General features: G+C 37.1%; 1 long non-coding RNA gene across 1 annotated transcript; it reads right to left on the bottom strand.

Moving 5' to 3' along the window:
- Positions 1-678: 678 nt before the first annotated feature.
- Positions 679-9,255, bottom strand: LOC103006310 (uncharacterized). The gene is made up of 3 exons (XR_449638.2): positions 9,176-9,255; positions 2,916-3,005; positions 679-881 (listed from the first exon to the last, which is right to left on the bottom strand). It is a non-coding gene; the product is annotated as an uncharacterized LOC103006310 (long non-coding RNA).
- Between the last annotated feature and the right edge of the window lie 5,611 nt (positions 9,256-14,866).

The raw sequence follows: 14,866 nt of genomic DNA, 5'->3' as shown, positions 1-14,866 counted from the left end.
AAGAACAGCTCTCAACCAATGACCTGACAGGAGTTGGTGTCTAAATACTCTAGCGCCCTTTCCCCTCAGAGAAGTAATTTTGAGACATATATTTTACAACTTCACTAGAGCTCCTTTGCTTTGATTAAAGTGCGTCACATAGGTTTATTGGCTGTCATCCTTTCACTGTCTCATGGTCCCCTGCCCTACCAGGAATGCAGTGGCATCGTTGTTTCAGGGTTGGCTCCTGGAGGAACTGAAACTGAAATAGACTTCTAGATCAGAAACACAGTAACATACACTGGACTTTTGAAATATGGAAAATATATTTAGAAATCCCTCAACTGGTAAATAGCACTACCTTTGCCTTATGAAATGCTATAAAATATAACTGAAAAAATAATTAAATGAATAATGGTTAAGAGCACAGACTCCAGTGTCAGTCTGCTCCAACTCTCACTCCACCTTGGCAATGTCACTTAATCTCTCTGTAACTAAATGTCTTCATCTATAAATGAATGTTACAATATTACCAACCATATAGGGTTGTTATGAAGAACTTATATGCAAAGCACTTAGAATGTGATCACTGTTATTATTAATAAAACTGAGTTGATATGCAGAAGCTAGATTGCCATAGTACACAGTAAAATTTTTTTTTAAGTATTTGTTTATTTATTTATTTATGGCTGTGTTGGATCTTCGTTTTTGTGCGAGGGCTTTCTCTAGTTGTGGCAAGCGGGGGCCACTCTTCATCGCGGTGCGTGGGCCTCTCACTATCACGGCCTCTCTTGTTGCGGAGCACAGGCTCCAGACGGGCAGGCTCAGTAGTTGTGGCTCACGGGCCTAGTTGCTCCACGGCATGTGGGATCTTCCCAGACCAGGGCTCGAACCAGTGTCCCCTGCATTGGCAGGCAGACTGTCAACCACTGCGCCACCAGGGAAGCCCCAAAGTACAATATTGATCTAAGTGTCTCTCTCTCTCTCTCCCTCTCTCTCTCTCTCTCTCCCTCCCTCCCTCCCTCCCTCCCTCCCTCCCTCTCTCTCTCTCTCTCCTCCCCTCTCTCTCTCTCTCTCTCTCTCCTCCCCTCTCTCTCTCTCTCTCTCCTCCCCTCTCACTCTAATGCCTTCAATGCCATCCTACTCCCTGGAATACAGCTGACCTCTCTGCTGATCCCCAGCCCACTCCTGGCACTGTGGCCTGCCCCAGCCACTCACAACCAAAAGCAATTTTGCCACAAATCTTGTCCCGCAATCTCCTTCATAATCATCGCCCTTGTTTCCAAACCCAGCCCTAAAATCTGATTGCAAATTGGGCTTGGACATTCTGACAGGTCTGAAGTGATATCTCACTGGGGTTTTGATTTGCATTTCCCTGATGTCTAGTGATGTTGAGCATCTTTTCACGTGCCCGTTGGCTATCTGTATGCTTTCTTTGGAAAAATGCCTATTCAGGTCCTCTGCCCATTTTTAATCTTTTTTTTTTATACTGAGTTGTATGAGTTCTCTATATATTTTGGATATTAACCCCTTCTCAGACATATCATTTGCAAATATCTTCTCCTATTCAGTTGGTGGCCTTTTTGTTTTGTTGATGGCTTCCTTTGCTATGCAAAAGCATGAAACCATAAAACTCCTAGAATAGAAAAAGAGAACATAGGCGAAACACTCTTTGACATAAATCATAGCAATATTTTCTTGGATCAGTCTCCCAAGGCAAAAGAAATAAAGAAATAAAAGCAAAAATAAACATACGGGACCAAATTAAAAGTTTTTGCTTTTATACATATACGTATATATATATAATGGAGTATTACTATTATATTTACTATATATAATATATATATGTGATGGAATATTAGTCATAAAAAAGAACGAAATATTGCCATTTACAGCAACATGGGTGGACCTAGAGAATATTATGCTTAGTGAAATGTCAGACAGAGAAAGACAGATACTATATGATATCACTTATATGTAGAATTTAAAAAATAATATAAAAGAATGCATATACAAAACAGAAACAGACTCACAGACATAGGAAACAAACCTGTGGTTGCCAAAGGGGAGAGGGTGTGGGGAGGGACAAATTGTGGGTATGGAATTAGCAGATATAAACTACTATAGATAAACAACAAGGATTTACTGTATAGCACAGGGAATTATACCCAATACCTTGTAATAACCTATAATGGAGTAGAATGTGCAAAAAATACTGAATCACTGCAGTACACCTGAAACTAGCACAGTATTGTAAATCAACTATTCTTCAATTTAAAAAAAACTTTTAAGTTTGAATAGGTCCCTTTTGTTTATTTTTGCCCTTGTTTCCCTTGCCTTAGGAGACAGATCCAAAAAAATATTGCTAAGACCTAAACTACTAGGTATAAAACAACAAAGATACGAAGATATAATGTTCAGCACAGGAAATATAGCCAGTGTTTCATAATTACTTTATATGCAACATAATCTATAAAATATCAAATTGTTGTACACCTAAAACTAATATAATACTATAAGTCAACTATACTTCAATTTTAAAAAATTGGGCTTGAAAAAATTTCCAAATTGGTACCCATCATAAATTCTATGTGTAAGACTATGAACACAAATTCCAAATATTGAAGACCTAGTGTATATCTTCATATTCATTAAGTTTCTAACCAAATTATTTTACCTTAAATTAAATATTCTTCTCATTTGAACTTGAGCAAGCATCCAATGTCAGTCATGACAAGTTATATTAACTAAAATTGAGGCTAAGTGATAGGACCCTATCCCCTGTCCAACTGGCGCTGTCTCCTGCAGATGCTACTGTGGAGGCTGAGTAACCTCTGGAAGCTGACTTTTTTGGCTACAGTCTTTGCAGTTCTTGTATTTGCATCCAAATCTTAACCCAGCTCTCCTCAGTGTCAGAGCCATCCATTATCACCTACCTTCCCTCTGTCCTAGCTGAGAAATGGTCTTTCTTCATCATGCAGTCTTCCAAATTTCTGTCTTCTGCCCTGAGTTCTTGCCTTCCTCTCCTGAAATCCAGACTTTTACAATTTAATTACCTGTTCCTACTTTTCTGCAATAATGACCTTCATCTCAGGAAATGGATACCAAATGCCTAGTTGTTTCCTGATTTGGGGGTCACAGGAGACAGAGCAGTGTGGGTTATGTACATATGTAATTGAAAAGTTATATTCCATCAAAGTTATTTAGGGATTGTGTACACAGTCATCATTTGTTAATCTGTTTTGTTAACTATTATAAACTGCTTAAGGTCAGAAGCCGTCTCAGACACCTTTGGATACTTAAGCCTTAGCATGTTGCCTCATATATTAGAAGACCTCAGTGTATGTTGGCTCTTTGTTGGTGGCTGAATAAATTTATGAGATGCCAAAATGGGAAGACACAGAGAGATGCATGTTAGGTGGGTGGTATTTGAAATTTGATCACAGACCTAGGGTGGACCACATACCTTTATACTCAGAGGAAATTCCATTTTAGCTGGTTAGCATCGATACAGAACAAAAGGCAGCTCGCTTAGACCATAGCAAACTAGAGCTGTTTTACCCAAAAGGGAAAGATAATGACCATTCCTATGCCAATACACACACACCTAGAAAGAAAATCCCACTGAGAATAAAGTTTGATTTAAAAGGTGGGAAAAATAAGGCATTAGTTGAAATAGGTCAAAATAAGGCAGTTTATTAAGGGCTTAATTATCCGCACCCCCAGAGGAGGGTATGATGTTATGGTGGAGGAAGAAATCATAAAACTTAGCATCAGGGATTCATCTTCTTAGATATTAAATAGGTAATTAATCTTAACTGCAAGAGGCAATTAAGCCTCACTCAGTAAGGTGAGTATGTCTAGGCTCCCAGTCAAAGCAAAACTTCAAGCCAAAGCAGAAATGGAAAAGGCAAGAGAGCAAAATAAATGACACCTGTGAGTACTTTTCTTTTGCAAAGTACATTAATCTTTACATTGTTTCTGTATTAATCTGTATCGTTTTGGAGAAATTTAAGTTGTACTTGAGATAAAATTTTATTTTCTTTTATTTAGAAAAGTACTCTGAATTTTCTCTTATTTTGGTGATTTTTGTTTTTCTGCAGTTGCTATAGGCATAATACCGTAGATGCCAAGAGTGCACTTTTGAACATTCTACATGTTATAGAAATGTAATCTGACAATAAATCTATAGAAATACAGGCTGGGGGAAGCAAGATTAGTAGGATCCTTTATACATGCCTTAAAAAGTACATAAATTCTAAAAGAAAGTTTTTATTAAAATTTAAAAAACATTAATTTTTGCCCTACATAAAATATTAAGTAAATAAATTTGAAAACATTTTAACTAATATTGTAACTTTAGGAGTAAGGGGGATAGCATGAATATGCTAAGGTAGCCATTACAAAAGGCAGCACTATTTAAATCTATTTAAACCATAGACTGACTGGTTGGTTTAAACAACAGAAATGTATTTTCTCATGGGTCTGGAGGCTGGAAGTCCAAGATCAAAGTGTCAGCAGGTTTGATTTCTCCTGAAGCCTGTCTCCTTGGCTTACAGATCTCCATTTTCTTGCTGGGTCCTCAGGGACTTCTATCTGTACACACAGGCCCCTGGTGCCTCTCTGTAAATCCTAATCTCCCCTTCTTAGAAGGATGCCAGTTAGGTTGGATTAAGACCCAGCCTAACAGCCTCATTTTAAAATAATTACCCTTTTAAAGTCCTATCTCTAAATACAGTCACATTCTGAGGTACTGGGGGTTAGGGCTTTAATAAATAAATTTTTGCAGAACACAATTCCATTCATAATATAATACATATAGCCCCCCAAAAAACATAAACCTTTGAAATACAGAGAACTGAGTCAAAATTCCAGTTCTACTCTTGCTTCATGATTTGAAGCCAACTATTTAAATCCACTGAGGCTTGGATTCTTAAGCATATGTGATTGGATAAAAGTATGAACGTGGATGTTCTCCCTGACTTCTGCCAGCCCCACAGTAGAATCCTGTACTTGGATTTCAGCTCTCTTCTCACTACGACACACCTACATACTCCTATCGCCCCAGGTGAGTCTGTCTTTATGAGACCAGTTTCTGGATTTCTTGTCTGTAAAATGGGAACTATAGAGTACTTACTTCAGAGGTTGTGAAGATTAAGCAATTGAATACAAGAAAACTTCCTACAAAAATGCCTAGCCAAGAGAAAGCACTACATATAAAAGATGGGAATTACTATTATGGCTATTAAATACCAGAGATAATATATACAAAGTACATGTGCCAGAGCTTGGTGCACAATAAGGTTACATTACAAAATAGTTACTTGTATTATTACTAGTGTTTACTACAAGTGTCTGTTTATAACTACTGCTACTATTATAGTCATTATTATTATTTTAATTACTGCTATTCCTATTATCATCCACTGCTGTTAATATTTTTACTGAAATGACTGATCTTTCTAAAATGCTAAAATTCAAGTTGGAAAAATGTTACTCCCCTGATTTAAACATTTTAGTGACTGCCAATTGCTTTTAGGACAAAGCACAAAGTCTTATATGGCTCATAATTTTCTGAAGGCTCTAACCCCTCTAAGCCTCATCCCTAACCACTTCCTACCTGCCACAATATAGCCACACAAATAATATTTCAGTTCCTTCCACAGCAACAAAAGCACTTACCGTGGGCCTGCCTACTGTGATAGAAGCACAGAGACTATACAGCTGTGGGGAAAACAGTTAAGATCCCTGTACTCAGGAAGCAGGTATTCAGGAAGGAGGGGATTGTGGAGTCAAATAATAAGCAAGCAAACATATTAGCCAGTGAAACATGCTTTGAAGAAAGTCAAATACAAATACAAGAGAGAGACTGAATGGTGGACAGCTTGGGATGGATTGCGTAGGAAAGATTTCGCTGAGGAAATGATAATTAAGGTGAGATATGAATGAGAAAAGGAAGTAAGGTGAACATTCCAGGCAGAGGGAGGACCACATGTAAAAGCTCTAAGGTGGAATGCACTTTGGGAATTCATGAAACTGACAAAAACATGGAGTGACTAGGGCCCACTGTGCACAGTTGAGAGAATCAAAAGATGCGATCTAGAGGCTGGGAGCAGCCAGATCCTTCAGGAGCTAACCTGTGTGAGGAGATTGACTTCCTTTTTTTTTTTTTTTCTTTTCTTTTCTTTTTTTTAATATGTATTTATTTATTTGACTGCATCGGGTCTTAGTTGCCGCACGCAGGATCTTCGTTGTCGTGTGCAGGATCTTTAGTTGCGGCATGCGGCGTCTTTAGGTGGCCCAGTGGCTAAGACTCTGCGCTCCCAACACAGGGGGCCCAGGGTTCGATCCCTCATCAGGGAACTAGATCCCACATGCTGCAACTAAGAGTTTGAGTGCCACAACTAAGGAGATTGGCTTTTATTATAAGGGCAGTGAAAGCCATTAGAAGAACTTGGGCCTAATAAAACATTATCTGATTTCCATTTTCATAAGACAACTTCAACTTCTTTATTTAGAACTGATTGGGAAAATACAATCATGGAGACCAATTAGAGGGCAGTAATGATAGTCCAGGTGAGGAGTGATGGTTCTTGGCTTTGAGCAACTAGGCAGATGATGCAAAAGGCTGGATGAGAAAGTTTTAGAGGGTAGCACTGAGACCTATATCACATATTATGGCAGATACTGTTATTCTGTCATATCTGTTCTTTCCTTCCTCCTTACTTGCAGAGCTAGTTGATTTTTAGCTGGACATGTGTCTGCCTAGAATAAATACCTCATTTCCTTACTGAAAGGAACACAGACTAAGTTCTGAACAGTGGAACCTAGAAGGGGTGTGTGTAACATCACAAAGCATGCTTAAAGGCAAATTTCTCTTTCACAGTTCTTGTTCCTTCTGGTAGAAAGTAGACCAGGAGTGACCATCTTAGCCTATTTACCGAGCATGGTGGAGCACATGGTACCAAGGAACATGGGTTACTGAGAATTAATCTTCAATATGGATGAGAGAAAAATTAATCTTTATCTTTTTTTAAACCACTGATATATAGTTAGATATACAAGTCTGGAACTTAGAGAAGTTGTCAGGGAAAGATACATGAATTTAGAAATCATTTGCTTAAAGATGCTATCTAAAGCTTAAAACTGACTAGAATCACTGAGGAAGAAAATTTAGCCAGAGAAGTCCCCAGACTGAGCCCTGGGGCACTAGAGTTAGGGAAGAGGAGGAAGCTTCATTAAAATAGGATAAGGAGCAACCAGTGAGACTGTGCTATCTTAGAAACCCAGAGGACAAGACTTCAAAGAAGGCAGGAGTGGTTAAATAATAGGTCAATCAATGAGGACATAGAAAAAAACAGTGAATTTGCAGCAGCATGGTTGGTGACCTTGACAGGAACAATTTCAATTGTGTTGCGTGGACGGAATCCCAAATTTAGTGGGTTGAAGAGAGAACAAGAGGGGAAAACGCAAAAAAAATGAAGACCATAGGCCACACATCTGAATTTTTGAGTTTGTTTTGTTTTTTGTTTGTTTGTTTTACCCTAACAGAGAGCAGTAAAAAGTTGCAAAAGAGGAGGAGAATGAAGGTGAGTCAAGGAAGAGGAATTTTCCTTTATTTTGCTTTGTTTCATGGCAAATAATAGATCTATTTATTCCTTAAAACATCCCCAGGCATAGTCTTTCTCATGGGCTTTTTCACATGTGTTCTGTGCCTAGAATAAACAATTTTCATTTACAATTTTCTCCTGGCTTTTCCACCCAGCCAAAATTAAATATATCCCTTTTTTTGTGCTGACAGTGAAATTCAGGCTAGAGAGAAAGAAGTCTCCTCTTTCAGAAATTTTTCAGTAGAAAAAGCAGGACCTGTGAGTCAAATGGACCTTCTAAATATAAGTTGTCTAATATTGAAGTAGTTGCTTAACGATTCTGTCTTAATTTTATCACTAAAAAAATATGCTTTTTTAAAAATTACTGAAAGTCTGCTGTAAAACCTCAATGAGGTAACATGTAAAAGGCTTTGCATAGAGCCTGTCACATACTTGGCCACCAATAGAAGTGATTCTTTTTATTGTGAGCCTGTCTGGGTCCCTCTTTCCCTCTTGTCACTCAATTTCTACAGATTCCTTTCTGTGCTTCATCCTATTTTTGTCCATTTCTAGACTGAGCTAGAATATTGACTCCTTTTTCGGTAGTTTTAATTGCAAGGAACAAAGATACATTCATGTCCCCTCAACTTAAATAAATTTAAAAATAGGAATGATTGGGAATAATGGATCTAATTCAGTCATTTAAATCTGAGTGCAAAGAGACTCAATAATTGGGGCAGAAGCATAAAGAGCAATGTCAATCTGCAGATGCCAAGAGGTAAAAGGAACTATGAATAGGCAGAAACTGTGAATGAGTGTCTTTTGAAAGACTATTACAGTAGAGAGGAGATGGTTGACTTGCAGCAACAGGGGAAATAGAAATCAGAATTGGTTGAATCTGAGTCAACACTGTGGTGAGATTACTCGTACACAGATGAATAGTGGCTGCTAAAGGCCAAAGATAAAACCCAGTCCTCAGAACCATGTCAGTCCTGAGTGACCTTCTATTTCCTGAACTATATTCCAGTCTCCTGCAGCCATGCTATACTTGTTGCTATTTCTTCCATGATGTCGGTAGGATGTCTTTTCCTGATTCCAGTGAGGTGCCAGTCTTTCGTCTTACTTGACAAACAAAAAACAAAACAAACAAAAAGCAACAACAACAAATATAGTTGACCCTAACTATATCAGAAATAGAGTCTTACGGTGCAACAAAAACAAAATTACGCAGGAGTATATCTACCAACACCTCTAATGCAAAACAAAACTTAAAACAGGGAACTGAAATATATTTCAGAAAGGAAAAGATAGGAGAAAACTTCAACTATTGCACATAAAAGGCTGTCACTCAGTGATACAATATTCTACATTTCCAAATCTTTCATAGCCTAAAACCATCCATATATGTTTTTTCTTAACTGCAGCAGCAAACCTTTCCATCTGACTACCTTCTATATGGTGAGAGTACAGCAAAATGACTAAGAGGGTAGATTCTGGAGGCAGAAGGAGTTTATTGGAGGCCCAGATCCAACTCTTAAAAGCTGTGTGATTAATCTTCCTGATCCCCAAACTTGACTTCCCTCTTTCATAAAGTTAAAACTGCTCACCAGAACTCTCTCTTTGGGTGTCCCGTAGGTGTTTGTCATTTTCTTCCTCTAAACACCTTACGTCTTCAACAATACTGAACAAATGCAATTCGTTGACAGTAATTTAGGGGAATTTCTGACCAAAGATCAGGCAGACACCCTTAACTTTCCAGGCCACTGATTAACTAAAAGGTTGTCATTTGTTTTCTTTTTTGTTTTAAGGCAGTTAGTCAAAGTTCAGAACGTCATGAGACAGGCATCATTCAGAAATCTTTTGTTGTTGCTGTGGGGGGTTTTTTGTTTTTGTTTTTGTTTTTAAATTTATTTATTTATTTAGTTTTGGCTGCGTTGGGTCTTCGTTGCTGTACGTGGCTTTCTCCAGTTGCGGCGATAAGGGTCTTCTCATTGTGGTGGCTTCTCTTGTCATGGAACACGGGCTCTAGGTGCGCAGGCTTCAATAGTTGTGGCATGTGGGCTCAGTAGTTGTGGTGCACGGGCTTAGTTGCTCCACGGCATGTGGGATCTTCCTGGATCAGGGCTCAAACGTGTGCCCCCTGCATTGGCAGGCAGATTCTTAACCACTGCACCACCAGGGAAGCCCCTGGTTTGTTTTTGTTTTTGTTTTTTAATGTTCCTTTATTCTGTACTCAAGATATGGAACATCAGATTATCAGCTATTACTATGGACATTGTTTTCTCAAGTGATGGTAGACCTTTCATATTTCTGAGAAATGAGGTCACACTATTTTATGAGGGTAAGCAGGAGAAGACATCCAGACAAATCACATATTCATTACTTGTCATTGTATTTCTCCTTGACAAAGTAACTTCCCTCCCTCTTTTATACCAAGATGATTGACAATATAAGAATACTCAATTATACTAGTTTCTTTCATCGGGATATGAAAATTAACCAGCATGTAGTGTTTTCATGATATAGCACAAGACGTATGTACTGTATCACATACCATGCTTTACAATTCTTCCACTTGGAAATTCTATACGTTGTCCATTGGGAATGGAATAGCCCAATCCATGTGGTCCCATCCTCTCTGGTTGCAGTTTGTTAAGTCCATGTATTCCTGCAAGGATGAAGCACTGTCACATTACAAATGACCCAAGGTCTTGGGTACCCAAGTGAGAATGTCTGGGGTCCTCCTACTCGTGCCTTTGTGACTTTGTACATGTTACTCTCTTTTCCTAGAATGGCTTCCCACTTCCTGCCCCTTTCTTCATCTGGTTACCTCTTCACCATGGATAATTGTTTTTCTTATATATTTATTTTTATTTTTTTACATCTGTACACATAACTTTCCTGATATTTAGCACAATGGATTGCACTTGTGTAAACTCCTTGAGGAATCAATCTTAGTATGGACTTGTCACATAGTAGATACTCAAATATTTGACAGAGTGAATAAATTGATGGTTTACAAATTGACTTTACTTTACTATTTGGCAGACACATTGCAAGGTATAATGTGATCAAAGGTGGGGAGAAGGGATTGAACTAATGATAGTGTGGTGTGGAAAATGGTATCTAGTGACAGAATTTGGGATAAGAAATTCACTACTTACATGAAAACAGATATGTGTGTGTGTGTATACATATATATATATATATATATATATATATATATATATATATATATATATGAAACAGTCTCTTCTAAAAGGAAATAATAAAAAATAAGATTAAAATAAATGTACTCAAATAAAATCCCACTTCTCAGAATCTTTTAGTATGGCCTTTCAATTGAACCAACTAAATTGGGGAAAAAAACTTATTCTATCTTCATTTTCTGCTTTGGTGTCATAGCTGAAAATATCAATGGTCAAGGTAGGATTGAATTTCTCAAAAGACAAAAAATAGCTTTTAAAAATAAGCACTTGTAAAAATTTTAAAGTTGATACATTTTAAAACATAGTAGAGATAAAGCTATACCTGGTTTTTATGTTAAGTACCTAGCATATTTGTTGCATGAATTAATTACCTAATTGATATAGCTTCATATTTCTTTAGTATGTGCCTTGAGGATTTTAACTGTAAATACAAAAGTCTAAAAATATAAAAGTTCATATCAAGAGTTACGAGTTAGCATCCCACACTGGCAAAGACATTAAAATGTCAGACCTATAATCCCTTCAGACAAACAGGTTCTATGAGAAGAATAGAGCAGTAAAAGTATTTTTGTTTCCTCCACTGACCTGAATTATGCAACCACTACCTCTTTCATCTCTTTAAAAGGCAGAAATGACTAAGATGAAGTTCAGATTTACATTACATTTTTTATGTCCCTCTCCATGACTAGCTTTTACTTTTTATGAAGATATGTGCATTGCTTGAAGGAATTAACATTTTGGAATAAAATTGGAGACAAGAAAATTCTCTCAGAATTTAGATTGAAATCAATTACTACAATATGTAAAGTGAATGCTTTGACTATTTCAGCAACTTTTCTAGTGAGGCAATTTTGCATTTTAATTACATATTTTTATCTTAATTTGGAGGAAGAAGTAGGTGTATCATCCATAAAAAATGCCGCTTTAAGTCATTAATGAAAATTTTCTCTATATTAGAATTGCATATTTTAACTCCACTCCTGACTAAAGTTCATATATCTTCCACTTACACAGCTTTGATAGAACATCATTCTCCAATCTTTTCATTCCATGACAGATCATTCAAATTTTATGTGTGTAGAATTCAGGAAAGAAAGTGAAGGTTAGTGAATTTCAATGGACTAATGAGTTTCTTTGATTAAATTTTTCTTAAAATAAAATCAACATTGTACATCAACTGTACTTCAATATAAACAAACAAATGAATAAATAAATAAATAAAATTAAGACAATTTCATGTATAGGACAATCTTCAAGAAAACCATGTAATGTCGTACTCCAATGTAGTTAGTTGCGCTAAAATGCAAGTTTTTGCTTTCAGTCACCCCAAAGCTCTATCCCACGGTTACATCAGCTCTCTCACATTTAGTGATGACCTGGAAAGCAGGTCTGTTCCAAAGGGTTACTGGAAATATTAGACGTAGATGCCAAGTCCACATGTGGAAAAGCCCTAGCCTTATGCCATGCATCTTTTTGTTTTAAAATGAATAAACTATGTTCAGTAGGAATCTGAGATCAGATTGTTCCATACTGCTGAAACATGTTCTTATTTTATACTGAATCTCCATATTCTCTTCTCTCTTTTATAGAACATCGTTTGGGAGGGAAAAATCAATGATGTAGTAGCTACTTTCTGAAATTATATGTCTTAGACACGTGGATTGCTTGGGTCATTGCTTTTCTTCACTAGTGGAAAATATAATGAAAACTGCATAATGAAAAGAACAATCCCGATGAGAGCAGGTTAAACTGGTGCAGAATTTTAAACTTGAAATGTGAGCTATGGAATAAGTAATAAGTTGTCATCTTTGCAAAATAGTAGTTTCTTCATATGGAATACCACCGGATTAAAAACGATTTTAAAAAACTTTCTGAGATTAGGATCTTCTTTCTCTATATCAAAAGATTTATTTTCATCTTTTTTTAAAATAGATCTTTATTGAAGTATAATTGCTTCACAATACTGTGTTAGTTTCTGTTGTCCACCAAAGTGAATCAGCCATTGGCATACATATGTCCCCATATCCCCTCCCTCTTGAGCCTCCCTCCCATCCTCCCTATCCCACCCCTCTAAGTCATCGCAAAGCACCGAGCTAATCCTCCTGTGCTATGTGGCTGCTTCCCACTAGCTATTTTACATTTGGTAGTGTATATATGTCGGTGCTACTCTCACTTCGCCCCAGCTTCCCCCTCCTACTCCTGTCCTCAAGTCCATTCTCTATGTCTACACCTTTATTCCTGTCCTGCAACTAGGTTCATCCGTACCTTTTTTTTTTTTTGATTCCATATATATGCGTTAGCATATGGTATTTGTTTTTCTCTTTCTGACTTACTTCATTCTGTATGACAGACTCTAGGTCCATCCACCTCACTACAAATAACTCAATTTCATTTCCTTTTATGGCTGAGTAATACTCCATTGCATACGTGTGCCACATCTTCTTTATCCATTCGTCTGTCGATGGACATTTAGGTTGCTTCCATGTCCTGGCTATTGTAAATAGTGCTGCAGTGAACATTGTGGTACATGTCTCTTTTTGAATTATGGTTTTCTCAGTGTATATGCCCATTAGTGGGATTGTTGGGTCATATGGTAGTTCTATTTTTAGTTTTTTAAGGAACCTCCATACTGTTTTCCATAGTGGTTGTATCAATTTACATTCCCACCAACAGTGCTGGAGGGTTCCCTTTTCACCACACCCTTTCCAGAATTTATTGTTTCTAGATTTTTTGATAATGGCCACTCTGACTGGCAAGAGGTGATACCTCATTGTAGTTTTGATTTGCATTTCTCTAATAATTAGTGATGTTGAGCATCTTTTCATGTACCTCTTGGCCATCTTTTGCACAGCAAAAGAAACCAGAAACAAGACAAAAAGACAACCCTCAGAATGGGAGAAAATATTTGAAAATGAAACAACAGGCAAAGTATTAATCTCCAAAGTATACAAACAGCTCATGGAGCTCAATATCAAAAAAACAAACAATCCAATTTAAAAATGGGCAGAAGACCTAAATAGACATTTCACCAAGGCAGATATTTTAATCTTTAGTGAAGTTTACATCCCTAATGAATCTAGAGCTAGGACACAGAAATTAAAAGGGCCTAGTATGTTGAAGAGGCAAGCAATCCTGGAAAGTGCACCCCTGAGGAAGTATCATTTAGGTATTATTTACATGAGCAAATCCCTGAAGGGAGCTGAGAAAGGAGCAAGTGTATTTGTCAGAGTTTTAGTTAGACTATATATACATGGAAATGACAAGAATATTGACTATAAACTTGTTAAAGAACACTATCTCAGAACAACTGTAAACTAGGACATGTTTAATAACATAAATACAAGAAGTGGCATGATATTCTTATTTCTTCCAAATGAAGGAAATCACCCCTGTATCCAGCCTGAATTGGGAATTTCTTCTATATTTCCCCACTCTCCCCCCAAAAAAACTTGAATTCATCATCACATTATTACATATAAAACAGAAAGTGAATCAGGCTTAATTCAGAGAACTGTGAGAGAATAAATTTCTGTTGTTTAAGCAATCAAGTTTGTGATACTTTGTTAAGATAGCCCTAGGAAACAAACACAATGTAAGTAATAGCAAATTTTGGTATGAGAGATCTATTATGAGGCTGCTTTGACAATTCACCATTCTGCGTCATGCAGATTAGTGGCAGAAGTGAGATTGTCATCAGACCACAAATTATAATGGCCAAAGCATTTTTGGGTATGAAAAAAGAAGGCGGAAGAAAAGCTTAATAAAATTTGATAATGGAATGTCTCTACATATCCTTTGTATGAAGAGATGATAACCTTGAGGTAAATTACAGAGGACAACCTTACTAATGAAATACAAAAGAAATACACTTCAGCTTAAGGGAATTGGATAAGATGATGGACAGAAAGGACCAAGCAGAGGGAAAGTCGACTGAAAGTGCTACTCCTGGCCATTACAGAAGCACTGGTAAAAGTTAAACCCCTAAAGGAGGAAAGTGGAATAGGAAAGTTGTTTTCTCCACTCCAATGGATTGTTAAGCCAGAAATTAAAAATTAATATCAAAACCTTATAATATGTCAGTGGTTAAAT

The sequence above is a fragment of the Balaenoptera acutorostrata genome, chromosome 11 (genome assembly GCF_949987535.1).
Source record: "Balaenoptera acutorostrata chromosome 11, mBalAcu1.1, whole genome shotgun sequence".
NCBI classification, from domain to species: domain Eukaryota; kingdom Metazoa; phylum Chordata; class Mammalia; order Artiodactyla; family Balaenopteridae; genus Balaenoptera; species Balaenoptera acutorostrata.
This window is presented reverse-complemented; position numbering and strand designations above follow the sequence as displayed.